Source organism: Felis catus, chromosome A3 (genome assembly GCF_018350175.1).
Source record: "Felis catus isolate Fca126 chromosome A3, F.catus_Fca126_mat1.0, whole genome shotgun sequence".
NCBI classification, from domain to species: domain Eukaryota; kingdom Metazoa; phylum Chordata; class Mammalia; order Carnivora; family Felidae; genus Felis; species Felis catus.
The window spans coordinates 77,253,920-77,278,329 of NC_058370.1; the positions used below are offsets into that span (position 1 = coordinate 77,253,920).

At 40.7% G+C, this 24,410-nt stretch overlaps 1 long non-coding RNA gene and 1 other non-coding gene across 3 annotated transcripts in view; both read left to right on the plus strand.

The window, feature by feature from the left end:
* The window catches only part of LOC109498181, a 499,178-nt gene that overhangs the window by 467,071 nt on the left and 7,697 nt on the right, over positions 1-24,410 (plus strand). Inside the window, exons 14-16 of one of the 2 annotated variants that reach the window (XR_006595591.1) lie at positions 12,736-12,945; positions 14,745-14,899; positions 16,145-20,124. This is a non-coding gene — a long non-coding RNA (uncharacterized LOC109498181). Of the gene's footprint in view, positions 1-12,735; positions 12,946-14,744; positions 14,900-16,144; positions 20,125-24,410 lie in introns of those variants that run through there. The other variant, XR_006595590.1, reaches the window with a different exon arrangement.
* LOC111559922 lies at positions 585-693 on the plus strand. Its single transcript, XR_002741390.2, has one exon. It is a non-coding gene; the product is annotated as a U6 spliceosomal RNA (small nuclear RNA).

Below are 24,410 nucleotides of genomic sequence, written 5' to 3' on the forward strand. Positions count from 1 at the left end.
AGGACCACGGAGTGCCATCTTCCCAGCAGAATTGCTCTATCCCTGGAGGGCTCTTCCTTGCTTTCATAAAACAAAGGTATCTGGGTTTTTGTCCCCCTGCCATCCCCCCACCCCCAGAGACCCAACCCTGCAGTAGGACCAGCCTGTTTCTACTCCAACTGTCCTCCCGCCCTACAAATGTAGGCAGTTGTCTCTATTATTGAGCACATCCCATTTACGATGAGGCTGAAACAGTTTACAGGTGGGGAAAATGACATAGAGGGTTATGTGACTTGCTCAAGGTCACACATCTTGTCAGTGAAAAAAATGAATAAAAATGAAAATATGCTAGCTTAACCTCCTTTTTCTTTTCCTTCCACTTTCCCTCCTTTCCTTTCCTCTCTGTTCCTCTCTCTCTTTGTTACTTTCTTTCTCTTCTTTCCTCCTGGTCCCCAGAAGGACTTATTACGTGCCAGATAGTATATAGGTACTGGGTATACCATACCAAACAAATGAAACATGCTGTTTTCATGAATTGTGATTCTTACAGGGGAGATGGATGTTGTGCACGTGCATACCCAGACTCTTAATTTAAATTGTGGTCAGTACTCTGCTTAGTCTGGCAGCACATATACTAAAACTGGAACGATACGGAGATTGGCATGGCCCCTGTGCAAGGATGACAGGAAAATTCAGGAAACATTCCATATATTTTAGGGAACAGACCGATGGTTACCAGAGGTGGGTGGGGGGATGGGTTGAATGGGCAATGGGGATTAAGAAGGTGCACTTGTGGTGAGCACTGGGTATGGTATGGGAGAGTTTAGGCACTGTGTTGTACACCTGAAACTAATACTATACTGTATATTAACTAACTGTATATTATATAACTGTATATTAACTAACTGATTTAAATAAAATGTAAAAAGATAAATTGTGGTCAGTACTGTGACTTCTATGAGAAAGCACAAGGGGGAACTTAATTTAGGTTAGGCAATCAAGGAAGATCTTTCTAAGGAAGACACATTTGAGCTCAGAACTCAAAGACAGGGATGAGAGCATTTCAGGTAGAAAGAATGGCATAGGCAAAGACTTGATATGTTCACAGAGCTCAAAAACACTTGTGTGACAGAGGTACTTCAAAAAGGGAAAATGGAACAAGATGTGGTTGGAGGAAGCGACAGGATCAAAGTCTATAGGGCTATTTTAGGCAAGTCAGAAATTTGGATTTTATTTTAAGCTTAATTGAAAATCAACTTAAGCAGTGGAATGACATAATCTGATTAACATTTAAAAAATTCTTCCGGCTGCTCTGTGGAAAATGAATTGAAGTGAGGATGGATGGAAAAGGAGAGAGTAATGGGAGTTGGGGTCTCTTCAGGTAGTCCTGGGGAGAGATGATGTGGCTTTGGACCAGGGTCCTGCAGGTGCAGATGGAAAGAAATGGAAGAATCAGGTCATGTCGTTGGAGGAAGAGTTGACAGATTATTGGATGTGAAGTGTTAGGGGGACAGATGTCCCAGGTTTCAGACATGAATGACTGATCATATGTGGTTCTATTTACTGATGAGGAAGACTAGGAAAAGAATAGGTTTGGATGAGAAGAGTTTGGTTTCCTCTGAGAAGATGTTTCATCTTGTGGTGTTGTGACTGTAGCAGAGACAAAGGTGGACACTAATGCGGTGTTTCCAGTTCCTGAGCATGAGAAAGAAAACATTTACTAGCATCCCTTGTCCTCAATGGAAATCTTTCAGCCAAGTTCAGGAAAAAGAATTTTGAGGGAAATAATGTCATTTTCTGTCCAACTCACGTGACCATCCCGCCTCTTTCTGTAGCAACTTTAGAGGCAGCCTTTTCTAGATGGCACAGCTAAAAGATGATGGAACCTTTTTAGCCTGGGTTCCCGAGTGACTGCCTCAGAGCTCTCTGCTCACCCTCAGTGTATGCTTCATATGAGTGGGGATATGCTGAGATTGTGAGAATCGATTGTGAGCTCTTCAGGAATTTTCCAAGCTGCTTGTTAGGTACAACCACTATTAAAAATTAAAAAAGGAAAACTTAGATTATGTTACAAACAAAGGTAATATATATCCAACACATATCTCTTCCCAATTATTTTACCAGATTCATCTATACTCTTGAGGTGTTTAGGTCAATTGTATTCATGTGGTAAATAACACAGGATGGTGTGATGCTATGCATCTCTCTTTCCCACTCTGTGTTCAACGGCATTGCATTGGGAGCCCAAACTCAGCCATGGTGTGGGCATTTATACCTTGAAGGTCAACACATGCTGTAAATCAGGGCTTGAAGAATTGCTGCGTTGATTATTTAGACGTATGAAAATGGTGAGAAAAATGCCAGAAATACAGATTAACAGTACTTTGGGTGTGTAGCTGTTACATTGTGAGTAGCATTCAAAATTAAGAAAACATTCAAAACTATTATCTTATTCAGCAAAGAAGTTGCCGATGCCATTGACAGTGAAGCTCTAAGAGTCATCTTGACAGTTTCACTTTTGTCTAACTTGTCAATGGAAACAGGTTATTGAATCAGAGATGGAATAAACAGGTGTGGTTTTTGTTTGTTTGAATAGCAAGAGTGAGTGATGCGTTTCTATGCTCTCTATAGACGGTCTTTATAGCCATGGGTTTCTTTGCCTTTTTTTATTTTTTGATATGGGGTAAAACACTTAACAGTCTCAACAAAATCCTGTGCTGGGACACCAGTAGAGCTACATGAATTCAGGGTAAGGAAGGAAAACCTCTCTCTCTCTCTCTCTCTCTCTCTCTCTCTCTCTCTCAGACCCAGCATCTAACTCCTCACCACCTGTTGTTCATTCTACTTCCTAAAGTCTCTCAACTTAGTCTTCTGTGCTCTCTCTCTCTGCTGACGTTGCCCTATTTGAGCTCTTCATCATAGTTTGCTGAGCTCAAAATAGTTCCAGGGTGTCCCTCTGGGTCTTCCGCCACATTGCTGCTGGAGGTATTTACTTTAAAATGATGAAACTGGATTCAGGGATTCCACAAGTGTGGGATAGAGATGCGGTAGAATATTATTCATCCATGAGAAAGAGGGAGAATTCCATTGTTTGAACTAATGTGGATGGACCTTAAGGGCATTATGCTGAGTGAAATAAGTCAGAGAAAGACAAACACTGTATGATGTCACTTGTATGTGGAATGTAAAAGAGCCAAACTTAGAAAGACAGAGTAGAGTGGTAGTTACCAGGGGCTTGGGAAAATGGAGCGATATTGGTCATAGGTTGTAAGCTTCTGGTTATAAGGTTAATAAGTGATGAGGTTAATAAGTTTGGGAATCTAATGTACAGCATGGTGATTATAGACAATAATACTGTATTGTATACTTGAATGTTAAAAAGAGAATGATCTTAAATATTTTCGCCAGAAAAAAAGAAGAAGAAGAAGAAGAAGAAGAAGAAGAAGAAGAAGAAGAAGAAAACAGCAATGTGACATAATGGGGGGGGAGTAGATAATACTATGGTGGTGATTATTTTACAATTTGTAAACATATCAAATGAACACATTGTAAAACTTCAACTTAGACAATGATATGTCTCATTTACGTTTCAATAAAGCTATCAAAAATAAATTTAAAAAATAATAAATACTGGTCCTCCTGGTCCAAAAGACAGTATCTGGACAATTAAGCATGTATACAAGGCCCTTGACCATGTGTCCTTGTCCTACTCTCACACCTTCACTTCCATCTCTCTTACTTCTTCACACAGCCCCTGCCATGAGTGACATCACCACTTGCTGGTCACTGAACATGCCATGCACTTTCACACATTCATCCCTTGGGGTGCCTGGGTGGCTCCATCAGTTAAGCATCCAACTCTTGATTTCAGCTTATGTGCTGATCTCTCAGTCTTGAGATCAATCCCCGCACTGGGCTCTGTGCTGAGCGTGGATCCTACTTGGGATTCTCTCTCTTCCTCTCTGTTTGCCCATCCCCTGCTTGTGTATACACATGCTCTCTCTAGATAAATAAGTAAACGGCAACAAAAAGTCCATCACTTGCCCCACTTTTCTGCCTGTAATCTCATTATTTAAAGCCTGGTCAAATGTTACCCTGTCATTTAAGTCTTCCTAAGTCTCTCCAAGTTGTGGTCCTGCCAATGTGTCCCTAATGCTCTTCCGTCTGTGCCTCTGTTGAGCAGAACATTGTCTCATAATCACTCAGGTGGGTGTCTGACTGGTCCACCAGCCTTGAGGGCAGGTCCCTCAGGTAGCCCAGTGCTCAGCACAAAGCAGACACTCAAATTTTTTTGGATATTTTTTTCCACGTGATTTGCATGGGATTAGGAACCTTCAATGATGTCATCTACAGCCCTGAAATGAAGTACCATTTATTGAAAAGCCCAGGGCCCCTGACCAACTTGCTAAGTAGTGGTTTGCCTAAAATGAACTGCATATGTGGCAACTTTTCCAAGGTCTTTATCACAAGTCAGGCAAGATATACCACTGACTTATATGAAGGCATTTCATGGTACACATCTGGACATTTTTTCTTCATGCCAGGAGATTCCCAGAGCACAGTTAGGTTTGATGAACATTCTCATACGCATGTGTCTAATTATATGCTGAACAATTGATCAATTAATTTGTTGCAATTTAGACAACTTACTCTAACGTCATGTTTGTTGTTGTTTTACTATTTTAAAAAGTAGTAGATCCAGAATGATCCTTGGGAGTGAGAGCTCAATGCTCTCTAGTCCATAAAAAGTGAATGGTATCATAGGAGTGTTATATCCAGGCTCTTCTCACTGATATATGCTCCTCAACACTCATGCATAGGGTCTGAGTTTCCAGACATGTGGTATTAGATAGTTAAAGCACATCGATGTTAATCTGTGAAAAAGTGTGACTAATGTAGCCGTGCTATATGACTATATATGTGTGTGTGTATGTATATAGTATATTGTGTGTGTGTGTGTGTGTGTGTGTGTGTGTGTAGTATATCTAACCCAAGACTAGATTTAAGAAGAAGCAGACAAAATGGGATTTGTTCCCATGTATTAGTTGCATGACTTATATATCACTTACTGTTATGGGCTGAATTGTATCCTCCCAAAATTCATATGTTGGAGTCCTAACCCCCAGTACCCATGGCCCACAATTCAGAGCCTGTTCCTTTAGGAAGGATGTGAAATCATTGCTAAATATTAGCTTTGAAGGCATAAGAGGAAAGTGGTTGTTATTTTCCCTTCTTCTCTAGAAACCCTACTGAATCCCATTAAGAAGAAAGTTCAGCTATTATAATAGGAAACTATGTGAAATGGCCTTTTCTAGAATAGCAGATATCAGTGCTTTGAGATGTATAGCATCAAGAACACTGTATATTTTGTGGCATATAGATTAGACAACAAGTGAATAAATAGGGAATCTTGTATAAGAAATATGTTTACACCATCCGAGGTACTTATTAATAATGATCTTTTTTACCAAATAATACCAAAAATTGTTACTAACATCGATCACAGGACACAGTTTGTAAATTTTCAACCACATTTATGCCTCTTGCCTATATTTGATCCCTGTGATAAATAAGGTGGATTTTCCCCCCATGCAATAGAAATAAATAGGACCCCAGTAACTTTTGACATTTGCCATAGATCAAATAACAATTTGGAGCCAGAGGAATGACTAGAGCCTTCACCTTTGTAACAATCTTTAAGATCTAGGGAGAGACAAGAGCTGCCTAACCGTCCTTTACACATGTTGATTCATTCCAGTTTGGGTTGTTTTCACTGTAAAATTTAGGAAGGCAGTGTGTACAATGGTCCCTGGGCTTTGGTGAGATTTCTCAAAGGCAGTCTGAGGTCCGTGTTAGCAGTATGTACCATCAGGATGAGAATAACAACCAGTATTTCACAGTATGTGCTCACTCCGATATCCAGATTCTTATATCGTCTTCCAATTTGGGCCAGTTTGACATCCTAACAAAAGGTAGTTTAGTCACCTTGTAAATGACTTTATGTAGGTTATTCTTATAGGATGTAGTTCTACGGAGCAGAGAAAACAAACTTGAACATAAACAATGCCGGAGCAGGTGTTCTAGCCGTTGGAGAAAAGTCATTAGAGTGACATTACTCAATCACTTTGTTTCCCTTATAATAATATATTATTTATTAGAAGCATTGCTTTTTTTTTTTTTCTATCTGTGTCACTTTTTATAAATTTCACATCTAACATTTTCCCCCTTTGGGTGTGCCACAGCAGAAGCAAGTTATGCTTGCAGAAGGTGAGCCAGAGAAATTTTAATCCTGTTTTGACTAAAGCTCTTCCCTAAGCTTATTTAGAAACCAACAGAACATTTAGCAAGACACTGCTGATATATATATATATATATTTTTTTTTTGTCTTTTATTTGGGTTTCTCAAATCCGAAATGTTGCATTTCAGAGCTTAAAGAAAATTAAAACAAAAGCAAAAACAAAACCTATTCCTCATGTCCCTCCATTGGAAAACATGAAAGGAAGAGTAGCTGCATTAAATGATTCTATGAACACTTTAATAAGCAGACCAGACACAGATATTCGTGGTAGTGCATTTTCTTTCAGTGTGGAAAGAGCAGTGATACTGTGGAATGTTTTCCCCTCCACATACCAATTGAGAGTAAAAGGGATTCTATTTTCTAGGTATCTTACTTAGTAAAATTAAGCAAAGCTTCTGGATTTAAAGCCTTCAAGTGAAGACAATAGAGTGTGTTAAGTAGCCAGCTAATATTCTGCTAAAAACCTGACAACCCTCAGGGAGGCCTCATAGAGTGTCTATTATTGGATTGTGAGTCTCATCCGACATGTTTTTGATTTGGATAACTCCAATTCTACCCCATTCCCTCGCCATTTCAAGCAGCACTATCGCAGTTCAGGCAATCAACAGAGACCTGGAGGAAGAGAACATTAGATCTGCTCTTGGGAACACAGGGGAGACAGCATGTTAAAACTGGGGCATTCGCCTCCAAATTGGGGCATGTGGTGCCCTTACAGAGAAGACTCTCCTCAGAAACTTCCTGTCATTCCCTCGAGACCGTATCAAGTTATCTTGGATATGACACTATGAAAATGCTACAGATGCAGCAGGAGAAATCATTTTTTTCTCCTAAGATGATTATCGCAAACAAAGAATTCATGTCAAAAATAAGTAAACTTATCTGAGGAGTTTATTTAATAAGCTCTGGGTGGTGGAAGGAGAGGGAAGGTGAAACTTGGAAATTTTGTACTTCCTACGTGTTCATCTTCTGTAGTCTGGCTTGGGTGAGTAGGGTCACTTAGAAAGGAAAGTAGGCCAAAATGAGAAGCAGACAATAAAAAGGAAATTTTTATCAGGAAGTTTCCTGTATTATTGATAGTGTCATTGCTAGCGTCTAGTGTTTCCACTGGAAACATCAAATATGCAAATAAAAAGGTGTTCATGAGCACCGCCACTTCACAATTAGCCACACCGAGGGAAGACAAAAATTCTTGGGGATTTTGGGAAGTAGAGAGAATACATACACTTAAATAGATAATTTTTCATTACTTTGGGCTCCTCTTGGCATTGAGACATTGGCAATGTCTCACAAGGGCTTACAATTTAGGGAATAGGTTGGATAAAAATGAACAGGTAAAATATAGTGTATAATGAGTGTATATAAATGCCAGCCAAGGCCAGTATGATTATTGCAGCTTCCATTACAATCAGCGAACATTTACTATCTCTTCATAATGGGCCAGGCAAAGCTCTAAGTCCCCTCCTAAGACAAGTTACTTAAATCCACATGACAATGGGAATTGCTATCTCCATTTTACAGAAAGTGGAACTAAAGCACAGAGAGGTTGAGTAACTTGCTCTTAGGACCATGGTGCCAACAGCAGAACTAGAATCCAAAGTACGTGTTTATGGTTCTTCACAAAGATGACCCTGTACTGCAACTGTACTGGGAGAGCAAAATGGAACTCAGGCCTGAATGGAAAACCTATACAGCAAACGGGCTGTACATGGCTCACTAGCTTACCTGTGGTGTATTATGTTTGAAGGGTTGCCTAATTGATGGTTTAGGAATAAGTCAATTCTAGAAATAGTTTAGGAATATGTGGTTGAACAAATAATGGTATAATACCATGCTCACTATAATACATAACATGTGCTTTTTATTCTTTTTGAAGTAAACTAATTGCCCTCATGAACAATTGGTCATACTAGGTACTTTGGCCCATGTACATTGATTTGAAAACCATCTCATTGAAGTACTGGGACATTCCACTTTTAAATCTCCAGCTCTCATTCTGACAGGTTTTGGATAGGGATTGTATGGAATTCATCCTAAAAAAATGTCTTATTTCACTGAAGATGTTACTAAGAACTGTGCCTAAATGTCGTTTGTCTTCTAGAAAACACAGTAAAGAGAAGAGCTCAAGGATTTGAGAGAAGGTTTGGCACATGATGATGAAGGAATAGGTCTTGGGGGAAATGAAGGGACTTTCTCATCCCTGGTTCACCTGAATGTGCACCATACAGTCCAGTGAAGGTGACAAGAAAGGATGGTATTTGTGAAATGCACCCATGCGGTGACATCCTCACCTCTCTAACACTGATGCCATTGTAGATGTTTTTTCCAGCCCTCTTTTCGCTATCCACACAGCATGATGTACCTTGGCAGGGCTTTTACCTAATTTTTCACCCTCAAAGATGCTGGGATGGAGCTGAGCATATGGTACAAACAGAATGAATGGCAGAAAATAAGTGCAAGGAGAAACATTTATTTAACCTCAGGAAGACAAAGAAGTCTTTGGTAAATTGGTATAGAACTATTGGATCATTCTTTACGTGATTGTTCCTTCTTAATTTTAGTAAAATATTTCAGTTTGGGGGAAATATCGTTCCTCACCGATAAGATATAAAAAGAGAACAACTTGGGGCACCTGGATAGCTCAGTTGGTTGAGTGTCTGATTCTTGATTTTGGCTCAGGTCATGATCCCAGGATCATGAGATTGAGCCCCACATCAGGCTCCATCCTGAGCACAGAGCCTGCTTAAGATTCTCTCCCCTTTTCTCTCTCTCTTTCTCTCTTTCCCCCTCTGCCCCCTGCCCTACTCACATGCTCTTTCTCTCTCTAAAATTAAAAGACAGAACAGCTTTAACTATTTGCAGCTCTTCCTTTAGAATTTCATGCTAATTTTGCCTCTCTCCCTCTTTATATTTCTTTCTATGCAAATAATTCTTGCATATTTCTTCCAATGTATTTTTCATGAAGAAAACATAATAGAAAAGTGGAAAATCAAAGGTAAGCAGAACAGATCACAGCAGAGCTTCACCTTTCTCCATGAAGTGCTTCTGAACTTCTTTAGATGTAATGCTCTTGAAGGCAAGAAACATGTCTATTTTATCTTTGTTTGTATCTGCAACATATTAGGTACACAGCAAATTATCTGACTCTATCAATTAATGAACAAACAAGAATGGATGAAGAAAGTAGATGTTTTTGTAAGGCGCTCAAGGAAGATTTATAGAACATTTTGGAAATAGGCCCACTTTGTTTCCGAAGGAAATTTTACTTTCAAATTAAAAAAAAAATTTACCCAAATGAGATTTTGGGGGATTTCATGTGATTAACTCTTTACATTATCTTGTAGTAATTATACAGAAATCTCTATTTATGTAAACATGGTGAATGCATCATAACACTAGAATAAGTGTACAAATACTGCATGTCAAATTAGGTTATAATCACTTTCAAGGGACGTGATTTCCTAGTTAAACAGATTCGTTTACATCTTGTGAAATAAAAAATAAGTGAAAATAACTATATAAAATCAGGCTTACAGCTGGACAGATCTTCTTGGCAATGGTCCAGGCATTGAGCGGGGGTGTTGTCGGGGGGGTGGGGAAAGCCCCTCCAGCTGAAGGATTCTCAGGAAGACCAAGATGACTCTGTAGGCTCGGCCCAGAGAGGGGCCTTGGGCTGCTGTCTTGACTGCTGTCTGTCCCTGGCTGTCTGTGGGGAGGTGGGCTGTCTTCACATTTCAGAGGAGACTCTCTACTGGGAAGGGGTGGGGGAGGGAATGGAAAGTTGCTTGGTAGAGGAGAAAATGAAGTCAGTTCAACATTTCACCCATAGGTAAAAAGCATAACACAGTAAGTCAGGGACCCTCTAACTAAAAAGCGAATAGTTGAAGTAGCATTGGAATCATAGTTTAGAGTCAGAGTTTGAGAACCATGGATCATCTGGTACCATGCTCGTAATACAGATGGGGAAACCGGCCACGAGGTGAGAAGCAGCATGAGAGGGAGACCCATAACTCGTCTTCCCAAATCCGGCACTTATTTATGAGGTGACTAAAGCTCATCCTTTCAATGAGGTGACTTTTGAAAAGCTGCTCGTTTTGTTGCATATTTTGGAGAAATACATTTCACGTTGCCCTGACTTAGCCAACACTTTCTGCAGTGCTGCCTTATTTCAATGGCAGAAAGGCATGTTCCGAACCTCGGCCAGACGTGGCATGTGATACGGTGGCATTCTCTATGGCTGATCGTACCTAGTTTGCCTTTCCCTAAGCTTTGGCAAGCAGGGGCTTTGGTTACCTTTTCACTGTGTCCCCATCATATTCAACTGCTACTTATTTTTGTTAATTACAAGAAGTCACCAAAGCCATGATTTTTTTTTTTTTAACCCATGAATTCTGACTTGGATATAGCTCCACATTTCTGCAGTTGAGTAAATTTTTTTTGTTTAGTTGATACTCATGTTTGTTTAAAATGTTCGTTGAACACTTGTTCTATGCTGTACTGCGTGAACATTACCTTCTTCTCGTGTTCCGTTGGTTGAATTGTCCTGAGCGGCGCTTGGCAAACTATGGCCTGTGAGCCAGATCTGGCCTACTGCCTGTCTTTGTAAATAAAATTTTATTGGAAGACAGTCACACTCATTTGTTTGCATATTGTCTATGGCTGTTTTTGCACTACAACGGCAGTGCTGAGTAGTTGGGATGGAGACTATATGGCCCATAAAGACTAAAATATTTGCAATTTGGCCCTTCACAGAATATTTTGCCAACCATGGTCTTGAGTGTGAACACTCAGTTATCTGGCTGGCTTCATAAGAGAGCCAAATAAAATAGATGACACTAAATTAGCCACCCTGAGTGCTTCTCACTCTCAAGTGTTTGTGGCCACGAGTCACAACCATGGCACTAGGCAGTGAGGAGAGACCTGGCAAAATAGTCTCCTAAGAAATACAAGCCTTCTCCACATTCATTAATTTTCAAGCCCTGTTCCTAGAACCATCCCTAATCTGTACTAATACTACAAACTTGTAGCTTTTGCATTACGAATTTATTGTTATTTCTTTTACCTCCTTTTTTTTCAGGGAAAAGGTAATTAGGCTATAAACAGAGGCCTGACAACTAATTTCAGTCAAGGCAAAATTAATACAAAGCAAGCAGATAATTTCAGTCACGTGAAATTAAAATAGATATTTTTTAATGACATTCTAAGAAAAATCCAAGTCTCTTTTTTTCCCTTTGTTTTCTCTTACCTCACCCAGCTCTAATGCAATCCCCTACTTGTGCAGGTAGTGACATGTGCTAATTTAGGTGAACTACCAGCCCACGGCTGTAGCTGTCCTCACGGCTCCTTCTTTCTGTTCTCGCTGTTGATCTTTGCATGGAGACCTGCTTCTTCTCTCTCCTTCTCAGGGATTCCTGCACACAGAAAAGACAGGACATTTGAGGGAAAGGTAGTCACTGCCCACCCCTTAAGTTTCTAAATTTTCATGGACATTGATAAGAGCCCATTCGCTAAATCTGTTTTAGAACTTCAAGAATGTAAAGGTTAGTGCCACCGTGGGTGTGTGGGTGTGTATTTCTGGGGGGAGATTCCAAGCTTGCTGTGTTCTGTCACTCCAAGAACATATTAAATATGCATCTCAATGTCAGCAGCACCTTGAGATGCTATCTCCAAAATTATCACCTGCCTTCTGAAAACCATAACCCTAAAAATATTGATTGGTTAAAAGGCAGGATCTGAAGGAATGAGCCAGTGTCTCTGTGAATTATCCTAATCAAATAAGGTTAGTATTAACCTAGATACTCACTGATCTGCCAGTATTTGGTTTGAAATGTAGGCATCTCAACTGAAGTTATGTGTTTCATTCTTTTGAATATTTCTCCCAGACATTTAAATACATTACCACTAAGCCAGAACCAAGAAAAGCATAAAAAGCATTTTAGGGAATAAATTCAGCAAGTTTCCATTTGTACCAGATAGTAAAATTGTTGACATGCATTATGAGGCATGTGTATTTTTCAGCCTGTCAGGTCTCAGTCACGTGCTCCAGGTGGAATATTTTGGCTGCTAAGGGTTACGCAGGAAGGTCTCAGACCATGTAGGCAGTAGCGCTTCCTGATGAAAAGAGAATTTCCAAGTCACCTGGCTAGCTATTTAGGCAAGTCAGAAGAAAAGCTTATTTCATTAATTATGCTATAAATGTAACTTCCATGAAGGGTAGCCAGCTAAATATAAGATTAAAGAGCTGGTAGGGATTCTCTCCATTGAAGTGTTGAGCTTTACGCAGTTTTATTTAGAGGCACTTCCATTACTAAGGAGGCTATGAGTTGATCGACTGTGTCTTAGAATTAACTACAGTGGTGAAAACACAAATTGCAAACCAGCATGAAGTCACAAAGGGAAGGGAGAAGAGAGAAGAAGTTAAAGTCGGGGACTCACATGTACTCTCCGTTTTCCTTTACAGGAATAAGTGTCGGACCAGCTGCCTGGAGTCCGACGTTAGCCGGAGCGAGCCTAATTACTGGTAGGCAAGAGGGCCCGATGCAACAACGTGCTACACACACGGCCTTCCTCTCTGCTCTCATTCGCTTCTGGTTTCAGAGGAGCCTGGAATTTTGTTGGAGGCAAACAATTGCGTTCCCTCTGCTCGATATGCTAGGATGAAATATGATTGGTAAGGAAAGAGAGGACCCGGCCCGGAAAGTGTCTTGGCCACAAATTATTTGTGTGGGCACCAGAGGAAGGTTCCAGTGCTATACTGTGTGGACAGAGGGGAGGAGGCCACGAGGGCTCGGAGCGGGCTTAGCGCCACCACCAATTCTGAAGCCTTTTGTGGGCACCCCTCATTCCCGCCAGAGACTGTCAGCCCCAGCCTCGTCAGCGTTCCCTTTGTGCTTCCCAGTGGAGAAGGCAAGTGCAGATCAAAATTAAGCTTTAATCCTCTCAGAGAGTAATACTACTGTTTTTTCCCCCTTTTCCTGATTCCTTGACTGATTTCTCTCAAGATTCAGGGCTCAGAAAAATGTTTAAGTCTCCCACAAATGGCCGGGGTGCAATTTTTTCACGAAAACACTAAATCACAGTCTATCGAAGGGTAATTCTTTGTACTGTTATGCACATCTCTGTGTTTCCTATGGTGACATCAAGACACTGTTGGTGACTAAATTGTTAAATAAACGCTGAAGATATTTAGCTTTTATTGGCGTTTCCTTTTCAGTTTGCCAATGATTCTACAACTGTTAGTTCTTTTGCTATTAGAAGATAAGCCCACAGCAGAGCAAACTTTGTTCTCATTGCAGACATGAGGAAATAGATGCCACGGCAAAGATTTGACACAGGTTAGATGGCTGGTAGTTGCCAGATTCTTGACTAAAACTCCTAACTCTAGATTTGTAAGCACTGTGCTACTGGATGGCTCTGCCCCCACGGGCCAGGGGAGACCCTTCCTTCCCACCTCCAGGTTCAGTGATGTCATGTCAGTAGCTTGAAATTGGCCATGACAGCAGTGTTTACACCATGGAAATTGTCGAAAGCCACAAATCAGAGAGAGTTGGTTAGTCACCTCCCAAGGGAGCTGGCTGTCGACTATCTATCGGCATACCACCGGTTAGAAATCTGGGCACTCGGCAAAAAACTCTCATCCAGGTTTCTTCGTGTTTAGGATATGTTCCAATGTGCTTGATTTGTACGACAGTAAGTTTCTTTGTAAAACCTTTTAAGTGTATCCTTTTGCAGTCTTTTGAAACTAAGCTTAGGAGAACATCAAAGTATCTTCTTGGAGAGGGAGAGCGAGGTCTGGGAATAAAATTAGCTACTTGTTTAAGGCTATGGGTGTTTGTGAACATGCAAGTGTGCTTTAAATTACACATAATTTTAAACAACTGTGTAAAAAGAGTTTTAAAAGTTTAATGGTGCTGAACCACGAATAGGAATTAAAAATTGAAAAGGAAATACAAAACTATACCTTGTTTTTCTGCTTTAAAAAATAAGTTCCTTTCTCATTTGCAATTAAGATGGAAGAATTTGCATAAAATGTGTAAAATTAGAGATAATTGAACTACAGTAGCTATAAAAGTAGCTTTTCCGCTTAAAAAATAAATCAGATGTCCACTAAAAGGGTGTAAGAGCCATGCCCCCCTCCCCCGCCTCCCTCTTGCATTTGGGTCTCTGGTATTTTTCACACTTTTATAGCTGATTTTTATTGCCAAACAATCCTTGGAGTTTGTGGCAGTTCGGAGACAGCAGCAGGCCCAGGCAGGCCTGTTAACTCTGGCATGTTAAGGACCCTTCAGAAGATTTCAAATCTAGCCTCAGCACCCAGGTCAGTAGATCAAATCTAGGGAGACTTTAGGGAGGCTGCAAGTGGGGGTGGGAGGAAAAGGGAACATGGGGAGAAAGGAAGACAAGAAAAGCCAAAGAACGGAAATGCCTTTAAAGTAAACATCAATAGCTGTTTTTGTTTCCCTGAACCAGCATTTCCCCCAGGGAACCTCCAGTTGAAAAGGGCCAGTCTGGAAAAGAGTGCGCCAGTGATCAAAGTGGCCACATATGATGGTCCCAGACTGATGCCTGTGTTCCCACTGAAGGAGACTTTCTTCCCGGGATGAGATCCAGCCTCCACTCTAAAGGTAAGCTAGGGAGCAGCCCTGAGTAACTTCAGGAAACGCGCGCTAGGCCTATTCCTGATGGCCCCCAGCAGAGGTGGCCTTTGCCTCTCCCATGGGGGCCCAGGCCCATGACGATGCACCCGCCCACGGTGCGCTATTTATTTGATGCTCTCCAGAGCCGTTTGTAATATTCAGTGTTGGTAGGGTATTCTTTCCGTTTGCCTCATCTGTCCTCTTCCTCGAAACCATAAGCACTTCAAGGGCAGAGACTACGCCTGTCTAAGCAGAGCACTGGGGGCGGGAGGGGAAATTTCACAGAGATGAAACGTGATATCGAAAGTGCCCACGTGGGGGAAAATGTTCAATTCTCAGAAATGTGACAAAGCTCTCAAAGTGGTATAAATGGAAAAATGCTAGTTGTAGTTTTATACTTTCTGTGGCTGAGTACAAAAATCACAGTTTAAAAAAAAATCATCATAATAAATAAAAACAAGGAAAAGCGGCCTCTTCAAGAGCAGTGAGATCTCTCAGACTAAGCCATTTTTTCTGTGACCCTCGAACATCTGCTCATGCCACACCTGTGCATTATGCAATGGATGCCAGGGCATCTAGGAGGTATGTTAAAAATGTTTGTTGATTGGATTTGACATCCTTTACCCTCCGGAACCCAGAGCCTTCACGGTCAGCTCTGTCTGGAGAGGCCTTTCCAGCATAGATCTGTGCTGCTAACGCTCCTACTCCATCTACATTCCATCTCTTTAAGATAAATAACAGGAAAGATCCTGCAGTTCCCTTAGCTCGTACCCTCTCTTTGGAAGTTATCAGCTGCTTTGATATTAGGGAATAAGCTTATTGATTTAGTGCGTACCCCTGCGTGGTAGTTTGCTTGCCTTCAACTTGAGGCATCCTGGAGATGATACGTCAACTCATAGTAGCAATTCTGCTGGCATCAGAGGCCAGTGGGGGAGAATACTGGCAGGATGCAAATATTCTGAATCCCAGCAAAACTTTACTACCCAGAGAGCTGTCTTCTCCATTTTTCCATTAGGCCAACCTAGATGTGCTCCCCGTTAGCCATGGGTATGTCCGTTTTACTTACACCATGGCATGTCCATTTCCCAAAGAGAATCAACATAAACATAAAATTATTTTTACATATTCCATTTCCCATGTGAAGGTATGCGGCTAAAACCTGATTCATATTTAATAACACATATAACTACTGTGAATGGTGTACACTCATTCTTTATGTACTCCAACCCAAAGTTCTTAGCACGCCAGGGTGAAGAAGTTCTGGAAGTGTTCTGTGAAGTTGCATCTTGAAGAATGAGGAATGCAGAGGGGCCTCTCAGACCACAGAGGATGGCAGTGCTGGGAATGACGTCTGGAACTGGTCATTGGCACCCGAGGGTGGAGAGGGCTGGAATCCACGCCACCATTCCCTTCTTTGTGCATGTTGAGACCTCCTGTGACTTCAGAATCTTTGTCAGCATAGTGTTACAAGAAGCAGTTAATTGAGGTTGGCCAGAGCAACAATGCTTCTTTGGCACTCTTGGTATTTATCGTAGGAGAGTATGGTAAATAGTGCTGGAAGTAGAATGTGCCACTTTCTGGATTATTTTCTTCTAGTTGATGAGTAGGATCTCTTCCAAACCTTGGGAAAGACTTGTGCTTTATAGATATTTTTTTTCTTCCTAATTATATTCCACTACCAGCTTTTCAGCCTGTTTACATGGGTATGTAAAAATACAGAACTAGCTTTCATTTAAAGCTAGAAAAAAAAAACAAAAAGAAAAACATAAAAGTAAAATACGTACTATAGGATCTTCAGAGCTCCTGCCAGTGCACCTCAAACCTGGATTTCAGTTTTTTAGCTCTCTACAAAGAATGGCCTTCACAAGTCCGTCCAATGACTGCAACAACAAAGACAGGGCCCCACAATACTTGAGGTCATCGAGGGGCATCGTGGCACATTTGGGGCCACCTTAACTTCGTCTCTGTGCTCAGACTGTCCTTGAGTAATCACTGAACTCCCTTTCCGTCCCGTGGGAAATGACACCTTAACGCCTTCTTTCCAAATAGGAAGCCTCCACCATTCATGGAAGCGATATCAATTCTACTCAAGGTAAATTCTATAATTTTTCAAGAGTCTTTTGTTTAATATGGAAACTTCAAGCAGAGGACCCAGGGCATTTTCTTTCATCAACGTGATTCTAATTTTATCAGAGCACTAAAAAGAAATCTACTTGGCTTTTTCTTGTCCAGTACTCCACTTGCTCTGAAGCACATTCAAAAGCCACCTCTCTGATCTGAAGACATCTCCGCAGAATTATGTAATTGGACCAACGGTTGCCGGTTCCCCGCACTCTTGCTACTTCGCATTATTGCAGAGCAGACTACTGTTTTGCAGACCTTCCTTATTGCGTAAATGGCTACATTATCACTGTGTACACATTAGGACAAGCAAATGGGCCCCTTAAGGCAAATAAGGGTTCAAATAACCCAGACAAGGTAGCCCAACTGAATTGAGGATTCACCCTTGTTACAACCTCATTGCTTTATGGCACATGAACTAGTGGAAGGGACAGACTGCTTCAAGTGTGTTTCTACTGATCCTGCTGGCAAATCACAGCTTTATTACAGTAATGAGCCTGACCATATTTCTGTGCTTATGCATATTAGGCACCAAATGTATTTTCCGGCCTGCCAGCCTGTGGTAGTAACTAACACGAGCAATTTGTCCTGGGTTACAGTGTGTGTGCATGCATTAGGTATGAGCATGTTAGTTGCTTTGGGGTATAAATACTACATGTTTCATCATGCGTATTTTTATATGCACAACTTAACTGTATGCAAAATAGCTTGGCAATTAACCAACACAACTTATTAGTTTACTACAAGATTATTGCATAAATATGTGAACTGGGGACAGCCACAATTTCAATTTGGCAATATTAAAAATTTTGTTGGATTATTAAATATCTGAAGAAATATCTCCCCCCTCTATGGTATAAGTGTTAAGGTTCTTTAAAAAAAAATATTTTGATTCTTCTCCCATTTTCATTTCCATAAATAACCCTGAGCGGGACCCTTTTCGGCAGGCTGTGGGATTTGAGCCGGTGAATTCCCCCATACTCATTGTGAGCTGACATTTGGCCTTTGACCCCGTCAGCTTTCAGGCGAAGGTGAATGGTCATTATTGCGATTTCTTCCTCAGGATCACATTTTATGTATGCCAGTTATTGGGTCCAGGGTTATTAAAAAGGAACATCAGCATACTTCAGCTCAACCGCTAAGAACAGTGTATATGTTTCCTCTTTCTGTTGACCACTGGGATCGTAGAGCTCAGTGCTGTTGGCTTGTGTGACTGCCTTGGAGGCGTACAGGACTTACTCCAAAAGCGCAGACCCACGGAACCACCTCTCCCTGAACTCTTAATTAAAATGAACTCTTTCTCCCGCTTCGCTGCAAAACAAAGAAACGAACAAAACATTAAGTACGGAATACAGGATTGGTACAAAATAAAGGGTTAGCTTGGTGGGAGGCTGCTGCCAAGGGAATGGCTGCTCTTGCTACTTCCGCACGTGTCACATGTCGTAAGGTGTCAGAGAATTACTTTTTTCCTCCATTCAGGTTGGATTTATGTAAATGACTGCACAGGACAGGTGCCTTTATTTAGTTGCTACTAAAGCCGGAATCATGTTGTACAAGAGCTGATAACATGAAATAACACGAAATAAGTGGGCTTATCCCGTCTGAAGCTTGTTTTACAGTACTGGTATTTCTCTTTAGCAAATCCTGCTGCGTTTTTAAGTAATACGATAAAACAACATAAATGTCTTTGTGGCTAAAACTGATTGTTTCAGGAGGAGCATGGCTGTTTTATTCTTGTCTTTTATCTCCTCTACACTGAATTTTTGAAAACAAGACCAGCTCCCTGGCCTGTGTGTATATAAATAGGCTATTTGCGTAGAGACCCCACAATTATTCATGCATCAAAGAGAGGGAGAATGGGAGGGAACCCCATGCTGATAATAGCAGCACCCCAAATCAATATAAAACCAAGACCGAAATGTGCCTTTTGCAGTCCTGTCACAGATTAATATGGTTCATGATAGATACTTAGTTCTCTGACAGTTTCCCCTGCACCTTCGCTGGGAAGTTGATAGAAATTACTCCAGCTGAATGCTTAAAGCAGATGTTATCCCATTAATTAGCTCTGGACCCGGGTACACTCGAGACTTTCCCATTTTCAGGCCGAAAGGAATTGGTCCCAGTGAGCGTGCTCTATATCCACATTTAGTATCATCTCATAAACAGCAGTGAAAACACAGCAGGCCCTTGATGAAGATACATTAGCTTATTTCTAATTTAAAGTTATGTTGCTTAACCTTAATGTAATTGGTCACCGGTGGCCAACTGTTTGTATAGTGTGTTGATGACCAAAGAGATGTAATAAATTATAAAACTCCCTGCTTAAATGGAGGGAACGACTGTTTTGTTAAAAGCTTTGCATGTAATAATGGTAAAATAATTACACCTCAAGCCGAATAACTGTGAAGCTGTTAATACTAACAACAGAGTTGTTCTCAGGATAGCTCGGTTCATCCCCATTTAAAACCAGTACATGAACCTGGCTCTTGTATTTAGCAAAAGAGTAACTTTGAAAGTTCAATCTCACCCTGATTAAAATAAATGGGTAAGTCGTCCTGTTATCTTAGTTGGGAATGATGGTGATGGGTAGTAGGGTGGTGGGGTGAATTAAAATAACCAATTGCTATGGTTAACTAGGAGACAAAAAGCACAAACCGGTTCGTAGTCACTGCCAGACACGTCTTTAAAGAAGACTTGATTAGCTGGTGGAAAAACTGGGATAATCATCAAATATGAAAGTAATTGACACAACTTTAATGTTTAATAATGAATAGCCCGCCAGAGGCAAAATAAAGGGAAACGGTCTTCTTTTCTCCGAACAAGTTCTGACTTAAAATTTCTTAGGCCAAATACAGAGAGCGATTGCTCGAGGTTTGTGAACTACAATTCCAAGATTATAATTAAAGTTATAAATATGGTTAAAATGAAATCACACGATTAACAATATTCAATCTATCAGGGGTAATGATATTCATTCCATAGGTGTTCTGTATGTCACTGTGAAAACTCTAGTCCCCCCTCTCCCTGTTAAAGGCTTGTGACTTATTTTGAAATGCAAAAGTGAAATAAACAGAGTCGTGCTTCTGTCTGGATACGCGCTTTTTTTTTTTTTTCCTGTCCTGGTTGGACTGTGTTCACTAGCTTCGCTGTAACAAGTAAGAAAAGTAAAGTTTTTGCTTTTCTCGAAAGATTGTCCTTTTCTCTAAATATTTGCATTCTGAATTTGGATCACCTCCAAAGGGTACTCGCTTCACAATAGAGAAAAAGCACTTCTCTCCCTTCTCACATTACATTTCTTAGAAAGACCTTCGAATAATTTAAACTATTTACAGTACCTCCAGGTCATTATTTCCCCTGACTCCACTGAAATACCTTGGGACACTATTTACGGCTGACTTTCTGAGTTACCCCACAGGATCAGTTTACAAAATGAGACTTCACCATGTGAAAGTCATTATTTTGTTTAACACAACTCGCAACGTTAAGGGATTCCACCCCCCTTTTCTCTTAATTTGCCACTTTCACACAAACGCTGTCATAACTGGTAGTGTCAGTTATGAAAACGTCAGCAGCTCAGATATGAAGAGATGTACTCTTCAGGGCCAATATATCAGTATTATTTGGGGCTAATTCCTAAAATCAAAGATATCGATCTGAAAACAACAGGAAATTAATAGATTTATTTTTTCTTCCAGGAAAACAAAGGGGGGGGGGACTTCCTATGCAATGAACAATTCTGCATTATGGATAATAACCTAACAGACACTTCCAAGCAATCAGAGGACAGTGTTCCATGCCACGAAGACCACGCTAATTGAAGCTGTAAAAGAGAAAGTCCCCAAGTTTGTACAGAAAACAGTTGTGCTCTGGGAATAAGTTCAGAGCTACCCTTCTTAATGGTAAAAATGACTCTGTGGCTGTTCCAACTAAAAATCAATGTGGCTCACAATTTTAATAAGGAACATGAATCTGAAAACGTGTTTAGTATCAGGTTATATAAACACACCCTAATGAGATACCATAAAATCCATCACATTAAAGGCTGGTTTCCTGCAAGGTATATTAGCTAAAAATGCTCCATATATTAGGTCAGTATACAACGGTACACATAATAAAGCAGCTCTGTCAAGATAAGATGCATGTTTTGCCCCTTAAAACTGTTATGTTTTGCACATTTTATAAGGTTCCTTGAATACATGAATAAGATAAGTTATTCCCATCTCTTTCTTAAGCAATCTCAGAAATGGCTCTGACCTGAAATTGGAATTCTTGTAAACACCCATCCGAAGAAAATGTGTGCGGCTCTGTCTTAAAGAGACGGTACATGTTTAATTATCCCAACTTCTTCTAGCAGAATACTATTAACGTGCACATTAGCATCATCTCATTGGCTCATCGTGCGGCTCCGCCTTAGGGGCAACAGTAGGAGCTAATCTTATTGCTCCCATGCGCATAATAATGAAATTTGGTCTTGTCTCAAGGCAGCGTTCTTTGGTCTAAAGTACAGCTGGAGACATTACCGTTCTGGAAAATTTCTGACCGATTCCTTGTCAAAGATAAAGAAATAAAATAAAATATAGTCCCAAACAACGACTGTGAAATATACTGCTTTTACCTTGAGTATCGAATATTCAGCGATTAAAGATACGGACGACTTCATGTTTGAATAAAGACAGGAGTGGAAGCTACATTAGTAGATACCCATGTTTGTATACATACCAAGGAGCACACCCCACATGTAAACTCCAGATAATCAGCGGATACCAATGCAAGTTCTGCTTCTGAACGCTATCTTCGGCTGTGTATAGGTGGGTTACAAAGAAAGCAAAACCATAGAGAGAACCCTTTTCCTCGTGTCTTTTTCATCTGTTTGCCAAGAAACAATGACAAGATCTCATGGAATATAAAATACCCTTGCCTTTTTGCATGCAATGTTGGAAAGCTCTAATAAAAGAAATATGCATACACCGCCTAGCACACACAGAAATACATGTGAATTCAAGGCTACTGAATTAAGGGAGGTTGTTCCAACATTTCCCCCACTGTCCATTATTTGTATTCAAGGTTTTTGAAATGACATTGTAATCTGATGATGCACCAGCCTATTATATTGTCTAGCAGGACAAATATCCTTGCGTTTTCTCTGTAGAACTAACACAATTTTTCCATGTCAGAGGTGCATAATATCCTGGCGGTCATAAGGAATGATGCTATTAATCCTCTTGGGCAATCTCCAGGTCTGATTATTAGGGAAATAAATTTGCATGCTGCATATGAGCTAGGTGAATCACCGAGAGCACAAATTATATTTCCTGACAGCAAGTTAGAGGATGGAGCCGTGTCGCTTTTTTATCTTTCCCCCCCTCTGAAAGCTATAGAATTTCAATTCATTACATGAGATTGGTTAGAATTCAAGTCTCTTTTTAAGTTGATATTAAGTTGAGTCTGTTATCTCTGTGAAGGCTGGTAGGTTCCCCAGAGTATCCACCTAATCACTACTTAAAAAAATCGAAACGTATAGTTAGTGTCATGATTTAGGTACCCGAGCTCCTTTATTTATCAGCACAGAGTGAGATAATTTCAATTTGAGCCTCCATAGCCCTCATGAATTTAACTGACTTGAAAGCTTTTCACCCCTGCTCCCTTTCTCCCCCCCCCCCCCCGCCTTTTGTTGCATATTGTAATAATAATAGTTATTCTGGGCACCTTCCTTTCTGCTATGCCAAGCATTGCACTAGGTTCCTTCCTCCATCGGAGAGACTCGATTCCCGCCAGCCAAGCTTGCGCACACAGCCCCGACTTCTCTCTCCACATCTGACTGCCTCCTCTTTGCCAGCAGTACTGCCAGACGTGTCTGCATTCAACATCCATGATGAATGTATTTTTATTATTTCCAGGGGTTGGCATCTGAGAAACCTTTTTGCATTATTAAATTTGAGCAGGGAGAATGATAGCAAATAAGAGCATAATAAATTGCTTTCTGTCCTAATGTATTAATTAAGCAGACATTTATTATAATGGTTGTTTTATGGACCCATTGTAAAAATGTATGATTGTGTGGTGATACTCTTAGCTGGAGCCACATATGGTGACTCGGGTGGATGGGTGGTGACGTTTGTCAGATTGGAAAGGGTTCACCAGGTCTGGTCTGCAAATTCACGAGGAAGCAAAGGGGCTGGTGAAACAGGATCGCTAGCATGCAAGCAGGTCAGGAATCCTTTTATTATTATCGTGGTTACGTGTAAAAATAAAAAAGGCACATAGCACCCACAGTAAATACCTTCTGTTGTATAGTGCTTTATGGTTTTTAAGCTACATTTACAGATGAACGCACCACAAAAAGATACACTAGATTATAGAGTCTTCCTTCAATTCAAAAATGTGTCTTATTACCATTGTTTGAAACAGAAATATGTGTACGCTTTGGAATAATAAGAATAGTGGCAAATCCAGGAGGCAGACAATTTTGGAACACGTAAGATCTAAGTGTTTTAGATTATATTTATCTATTCAGAGCGAATCCACAGTGGCACAGCTCAGAGGGTTCTATCGTGGCCTTCTGATTACTTGAGCCACGGGTAATTGTCAGAAAAACAATTCTCTCTTTACCTTGCTTCTCCACGGTGGGTTAAGTGATTCATCTACCATTTTTTTTTCCAAATAAATAAACAAATAAATAAAAGGTTCCAGCAAATTCTTCCATCACTTTGCTTTCCCATGCAGTCAGTATGGTTCCGGTACAATCATTTTCAGAACAGAAACACCTACCATATCACAGGTGTGCTTTGTAGGCACATGGCTTGTGATTCTTCATAGTCAGAAAAATATTCTCTACACTTAAGAAAAGGAAGTAACAGTTGGAAGGAATTCAGGGAATGTCCATGGGGAGGGGCGCCTGGGGTCTCAGGGGCTGTTTCTTGTCCCTCACGTGGGGGGCTACTTTTGACTTCAAGTAGTAGTGTCTTTTGGTACTGTTTAGCTCCTGCCTGATACTGGACATTGAAGCTGGTAATTAGAGTTGATTTGTAACCAGCTCAGAAAAGGGCATGAGGTTAGAAGCTAAAAACGCCAACAACCAGTTACCGCAAATAACGCAAACCAAACCCATTCCCGGAACTCTCCTAGACCCCTCTCCTCTGGAGTTCAGCCCTTGCGCTGGCTGCAAAGCAGGTATCAGAACCACTGGGGAGGGGAGAGGGAGAGATGGAGAAGGGACGAGGCTGGAATATATTGATCACCAAGCACATAGGACAGGCCTTGAGCCTGACCGCTAGACAACCATGGAAAAGAACCATAGAGGCCATGCAAGGTGCATCCATGAACCGGTAGCCAAATGACACACAATCCTGAAAAAACGCTGCCTCCCTCTGCATGATGT